Source organism: Miscanthus floridulus, chromosome 17, assembly GCF_019320115.1.
Source record: "Miscanthus floridulus cultivar M001 chromosome 17, ASM1932011v1, whole genome shotgun sequence".
Taxonomy (NCBI): Eukaryota; Viridiplantae; Streptophyta; class Magnoliopsida; order Poales; family Poaceae; genus Miscanthus; species Miscanthus floridulus.
In genome coordinates, this window is record NC_089596.1 from 67,729,135 (window position 1) to 67,736,277 (window position 7,143).

At 48.5% G+C, this 7,143-nt stretch overlaps 1 pseudogene; it reads right to left on the reverse strand.

Moving 5' to 3' along the window:
* Positions 1 to 2,175: 2,175 nt before the first annotated feature.
* LOC136515743 (peptide chain release factor PrfB3, chloroplastic-like) lies at positions 2,176 to 4,228 on the reverse strand (annotated as a pseudogene).
* Between the last annotated feature and the right edge of the window lie 2,915 nt (positions 4,229 to 7,143).

Below are 7,143 nucleotides of genomic sequence, written 5' to 3' on the forward strand. Positions count from 1 at the left end.
GCTACCGACCCCGAACGTCACCCACGAGTATAGGACAATGTACTTTGATGGGTCCGTAATGGTGCTCAGCTCGGGGGCTAGAGTGGTTCTGATCTCCCCAGACAGGAGTAGGCACCGCTACGCCATCTGCCTCCATTTCTCGACCTCAAACAACGCCATGGAATATGAGTCCCTCATCAATAGGCTGCGCATCGCCATCGAGCTCAGCGCTATGTGACTCTATGTCCGCGACGACTCGGAGTTGGTCGTTGACCAAGTTATGAAGGAGTCCTCCTACAAAAACCCCCTCATGGCAGCATACTGCCAGGAGGTGTGCAAGCTCGAGGATAAATTCTAGGAGATCAAGCTACATCACATCCCCCGAAAGGACAACGATGCTGATGATTTTCTCATAAAATTGGCCGCCAGGCGGGATCCGTCTCCAAGCGGGATCTTCATCAATGATCTCCGCGAGCCGTCCGCCCGTGTCTCAGAAGGTTCGATCTAGACATACCCTAACGCCAAGCCGACGCCCGGGGGCTTCGACCCCGATGCCAAGCCAGCGCTCGGGGGCTCCGACCCTAGTGCCTCCATGACGACGTTGCCCGCCGATGTCACCATGTTGCCACTCGATCAAACCGACTAGCGAGCGCCACCACTCGCCTACCTCCTTGAGGAGGCTCTCCCACCCGAAAGGACTGAAGCTCGATGGATCACTCGACGTGCCAAGACCTTCATCACGCTCGGTGATGAACTCTACAAACGAAGTCCATCGGGGGTGCTCATGAAGTGCATCCCTACCAACCAGGGGAAGCAGCTCCTCCTCAAGGTCCATGCCGGGATCTACAGACATCACGTGGCCCCAAGGTCGCTGGTCAGAAAAGCCTTTCGCCAAGGTTTTTATCGGCCCACCACACTACGAGATGTAGAGGAGGTCGTCCGCAGGTGTGACGGATGCTAATTCTACGCTCGGCAAACTCATTTGCCGGCAGAGGAGCTTCAAACCACCCCCATCACCTGGCCGTTCTTGGTCTGGGGCCTCGACATGGTAGGACCCCTCAAAAAGGGCCTAGGCGGCTTCACTCACTTGCTCATAGCAGTCGATATGTTCACCAAGTGGATAGAGGCCAGCCCATCACCAACATCCGGTCGGAAGAGGCGGTCAAATTCTTCCTCAACATCATCTACCAGTTTGGCATTCCTAACTATATCATCACTAACCACGGGACTAACTTCAGCGGGAAGAAGTTCCTAGACTTCAGTGATGGATACGGCATCAGGATCGACTGGGCCTCGGTCGGACATCCATGTACTGACGGTTAGTTCGAGCATGCCAATGGCATGGTCCTCCAAGGACTTCAGCCACGCATCTTCGACTGACTCAACAAGTACGTCGGGCAATGGGTTGTAGAAGTCCCAGCGATCCTCTAGAGCCTAAGAATGACCCCGATCTGATCCACAGAGGTCACACCCTTCTTCCTGACCTATAGAGCTAAAGCAGTGTTGCCCTCTGACCTCGACCACGGTGCCCTAAGAATGAAGGATTTCGACCGCGACCGAGCCACGGAGGCTCAGCAAGACGTAGTCGACCTGCTCGAGGAGGCCTCCGAGACGACCATCATCCGCTCCACTCGCTACCAGCAAACTCTCCGCAGGTGCCATGAAAGGAAGGTTAGTTGGAGGATCCTCGAAGTCGATCATCTCGTACTCAGGAGGACCCAATCAACGAAGGAGAAACACAAACTCTCTCCACTATGGGAAGGTCCCTATACGGTGACCGAGGTGATCTGACCGGGCACCTACCAACTAAAGGATGACAACGGTAACGTTCTCACCAACACTTGGAACATTGAACAACTACATCATTTTTTCCCCAAAATTTGGTCTTACCGCTTTTATTCAACACTTGCTCCTGTAAAGCATCCCAGCCTGAACACTTTCAGCCCGGGTAGAGCAGCAGCAGCTTACTGCCGTATGACATTTAGGCCCCGTTCGGCTGAAAGAATTGTGGCTGAAACTGGCTGAAAAATATTGTTCTGGCTGAATTGTTGTAAGAGAAAAACACTGTTCCGGCTGAAAAAAGAAGCCGAACAAACCGAATATGGGGTAAGCCGAACGGGGCCTTACATGTATAGTTTGTCATGTATATTAATTTAAACCTGGCACTCAACAATTCCTGATGAATTCTTATAAAAACTAACAAATTACAACAGAAAGCATAATCACCTGATCAATGTCAGAATTTTCAAGGGAGGAGTATATCATTTGATGCATTCCTTTTTCTCCAGAAAGGGTGCCAAACATGTACTCTGATTCAATCTCCATTGCTGCAGATTGGATATGGCCACTCGTTGAAAATATCTTCTCAATCAATCCAACCTTGTAACCTTGCTTCCGTGCCCAACTTGTATACATGCCAAAAACCTTCTCTGCCCACAGCTGCAGCGGACAAATATCAACATTTTTGTGAGTAAAAAGATATCATAGCTAGCCAATTCATCAGTATATATCAAAACTTCAAAAGTTTGATATTACCACATTTATAGTACAATACCAACTTCCATCTAGCAGTATGAGAGTATGAATCACTATAGGCTATTAGCATATTTGAAAGAAATTTATGGATTAACTAAACATTTAGTAGCTTAATTTTTTCCATGGACTTGAGCAGAATACTAATTAACGACAAATTCACAAAGGCAAACAGGGCAGTAAGGTTATTTATTCAAATTAGAAAGGTGAAATTGCAATTAAAGCTACATCAGCATTTCTTATACTATTAATCTATTATCATTACCCTTTGACCATACATATATTAAATGTAATTACAGTTAACTTACCTCAGAAGTAACACCATTGGACACTCAGCCTGTTCGCTTGCTCGTAAACGATCGTAAATTTCCAGCTAGGAATAGTATTTTTCTCTCACACCAAACCAGTCAGCAGTAAATAATCCACGATCGTTTACGTCCCCCCGAACAAGCACGCTCCCTCCTTGTCATATGGACCCTTAAAAAGCTTGTACATCTGGTAGCCATCTAGATGCTCGCTAGCATCTACTGAAGATTTGTATGCTTGCTTAAATAGCTCACCATTTATGGCTTCCATCTCTGATAGTTGACTAATCAGCTTCGCCTCTTCAGCCTGCACAGTATATCTAATGATCAACGGCCAGAAAACAGAAGTGCCGATACAAATTGTAGTTTCTGTGCACAAAATAAAGACAAAAAGAATTGGAACCGTATATTTGCACAATTTAGTGAAGGGAAGTGACAGAGTAAACATGGTTTAGCTTATCTTCTGAAGCCTGTTCACATGCATGAAGCATCACACTATGTAAAGCATATTTGTTTCTTGAAATCCTGAAAACAAAAATTGTTTGTTGAACTCATATTGCTGTACCTTGAAGCGAAGATCCTTTAGATGGTCGACCACCCTGATAGCATCAGCCAGAGCAGAGAGCGTCCCATGTGACTTAGCTGGATTATCCCACAAGTTACGCTTCCGCAGTACTTCTTCCCGCTCAATTCTCCGTGCTTCCTCCAACTCCAAAGCACTGGATGCCGTCGTTTCAACCCGCACAACTGCATCTTCAATCCTCTTTTTCAAGGAGTACATACCTTAAAACAACAAGCAAACAGTTTATTTTAGGAATTTGAGCTTTTGGGTTTAAATATAAGGAACAGAACTTTGTTCATCTTGGCTCAGTGTAGTGATTCCCAACCTCTGAACTTTGATGCCAAAAACGATTTTGCGTTCTACTCCTATATTCAGACTGCTTTTTATCAGGGAATCAGATGAACAAATAAACTTTGTGCCACGAAATCAAACTTTTGGATTGTCTGTGAGTTAAGTGGCCAAGAGCTACTTTTGGTCAAGGAAGAACCCTGCCGGACAATCTCTTGACTAACCAAATTAGTTTGCTACCCTCTCCTTTCTCAGTTCGTCCAATTGACCCCGCATTGTACACTAGGCATCACAAATTTCAACGACTTCTTCCGCATCCTCCAAGGGATGCGCATAAAGCTGAGAGTGGCGGACGTACCGAGTTTCTTATAGGAGGCAGCGCCATCACCGCCGCGCCCATCCGCCGGGAGGGCGGCGGCGCGGACGGCGAGGCGGCCCGTGCGGAGGCCGGACGCAGACGCTCGTGCGCACGCTGCCGGCGAGGTGTCCGCTGCCATTCCCACGGTGAGACAGCAAGAGCAAGGTGGCGGCCGGCGGGAGGCGGACGCGAGGAGATGGTGGGGCTGAGGGGGGTTTTGAAATTTTGGTATTTTGATCCCTTTTAAAAATATTTTTTACAAAAAGACCTATGACAAAACGTTTGTTGAAAATAGACCATTTTTAGGCGTCTTGGAATATGACGCCAAGGTATGAGGGTCGGCGTCGACTGACACGACGCCGAGGTCTTGCCACGTCATGGACGACCCCGGTCGACGGCAACACGGTGACGCATGGGGCCCAGTACATCGGCGTCGTGTCGGCCAACGCCACAGGCCTAAATTCGGCGCTGTGGGGAGTCACGCCGAGCTATTGCCACCATCCGACGCGCGGCCCAGGCGGCCCAACAACGCTTCGTGGCCCAATAGCTCGGCGTGCAATTAGATGACGCCGAGACACTAACCTCGGCGCGGCTTAACTCAACGCCAAGGTTCGGTCAGAACCCCACCCCACGCATCACGATTCATGAGATCAGAGAAGCATGCATGCAGCTCGATCAGTTTCATTCCACTAGTGATGGAGACATGGCATGTTCGTCTGCGGGTGCCGGAAGACCATTCAGAGCGGCAGAGACGATGCTACCGGAGGTAGTGCATGCCCGCTGCCTAGCCTGTTGCGGGATTGCGGCAAGCCGAGGTAACGTCTCCTGGCACCCGCAGACGAACATGCCATGTCTCCATCACTAGTGGAATGAAACCGATCGAGCTACATGCATACTTCTCTGATCTCATGAATCGTGATGCGTGGGGTGGGGTTCTGACCGAACCTTGACATTGAGTCGGGCCGCGCCGAGGTTAGTGTCTCGACGTCATCTGATCGCACGTCGAGCTATTGGGCCACGAAGCGTTGTTGGGCCGCCTGGGCCACGCGCCGGATGGTGGCAATAGCTCGGCATGACTCCCCACAGCGCCGAATTTAGGCCTGTGGCGTTGGCTGACACGACGCCGACGTAGTGGGCCCCATGCGCCACCGTGTCGCCGTCGACCAGGGTCGCCCATGACGTGGCAAGACCTCGACGTCGTGTCAGTTGACGCCGACCCTCATATCTTGGCGTCATGTTCTAAGACGCCTAAAAATGATCTATTTTTAGCAAACGTTTTGGCATAGGTCTTTTTATAAAAAATATTTTCAAAAGGGACCAAAATATCAAAATTTCACGTGAGAGGGTGGCTTAAGAGTGGAGACGTCGGTGAGGTTGTGGCGTTGTGCGGCGGAGGGAGGTGCAGCCTGGCGCGGTGTGGCTCACACGTGCCTCATCCGCCACCCAATCGCCGCGCGCGAAGTTGGTGTGGCGTCCAAAAGGACATATGAGCAACATCCGCTTATGGCACTGAGTTTTGTAAGAATCAAGAAGCAACAAAAAAAAATGTACAAAGATCTCCTTCATTCCTAATCATAGTCGTGTGCATATATTTGCCCTGCAAGCCTACGGAGTACGGACCAAATTTCAACAAACCTTTCATGCTCGTGTCATGTGGCCCACAGACTCTGCCTTGGTCCTGGCCTAGCGAGGGTGTGTGGTGTTATTTTTCTCCGTATACATGCATAATTTGTTTGGACGAATTTTTCTCTATTTCCAAATTCTCAGATATTTTAGCTTTTCAAAATACATTGTTTCTACTATGTTTCTGAACATATAGGGTGTGGTTAGTTCGTGTTCTATTGCTAGTCTGGCTACCTATTAAAGCCTTGGCAACTCAAGTCTGTTTCCTCGAATGTAACTGGGGCTTGTTTGGTTTGCATGCTTTACCTAAGCCTATACAGTGTAGATCTTATTTTGATTGATTTGCTACACTGGATAGTCATCTCGTCTCTGTGAGGGTGAGTTTAGCCTGAGTCATCTCTTAACTGTCACCTCAGTCTTCCCTCGACAGTAGCGGTGCAGCGTGGAGTTCCAATTCGATGACACTTTCAACCTCCTGACCCGCGTTGGTCCATCGTTGTTGCCGCCCTCCACCCATCCCGACCACATACTGCGAGACACCACCATTTACTCGCCTGCTCGCTGCTCGATCCAGTGTTCCCAAAATTTTATAAATTTTTTCAAGATTTCTTGTCACATCGAATCTTTAGGCATATGCATGAAGCATTAAATATAAATAAAAAATAAAACTAATTACACAGTTTAGACGAAATTCACGAGACGAATCTTTTAAGCTTAATTAGACTATGATTAGACACTAATTGTTAAATAACAACGAAAGTGCTACAATATCATTTTAAAAAAATTGCCAACTAAACAAGGCCCTAGACACGCCGTTATTGTTGTTAGATCCTCCGAACAGCGATCATGCCGTCGGCTCTCAGGCTGCTCGTAAAGGTGTTCGTGTTGGTTTATACAGTTGATTTGTTTAAAAGAAAAAAATACTATACTATAGTTTATAAGTTGGTTTATAATGACAGCTGAACACTCATGAGAGATGGGTGGGGTAGGGAGTAGAGCGAGATGGGTGGCATGTGGTCACTGGAGATGTGGTGTCCTGACCAGGTGTGGTTACGAACAGTCACATCTGCATTTGTGCTGGTTGGGGGTAAATCTACGGTCTGTTCATTTGCTTGTATACGATCGTAGATTATAAATTAGAATAATATTTTTTTTCATGCTAAATCAGACAGCAGTAAAACGAACATGCTGCTAGCAGGTGGCCATCGCCTCCACCGCCAGCTCGTCATGCGCCACTCCCGGGTGTCGCCTCTATGGGCCTGGCCCTCCTGTCCTCGTGTTCCTCGTTTCACGATCCGCATGCGGCGCCAGTCGCCTCCTACTCAACCACGCCGCCTCCGCTCCATGGCTGGCTTGCAGTGTCACCACTGTCGTCAAAGCCCTGCTAGCGGCTGCTGTCCTCTACGCGCCGCCAAGCACGCATCACGCTCAGTGGAGCACTAGGGTCTTGTTTAGATCATCTCAAAATTCTAAGTTTTTTTACTCTTTCTTCATCA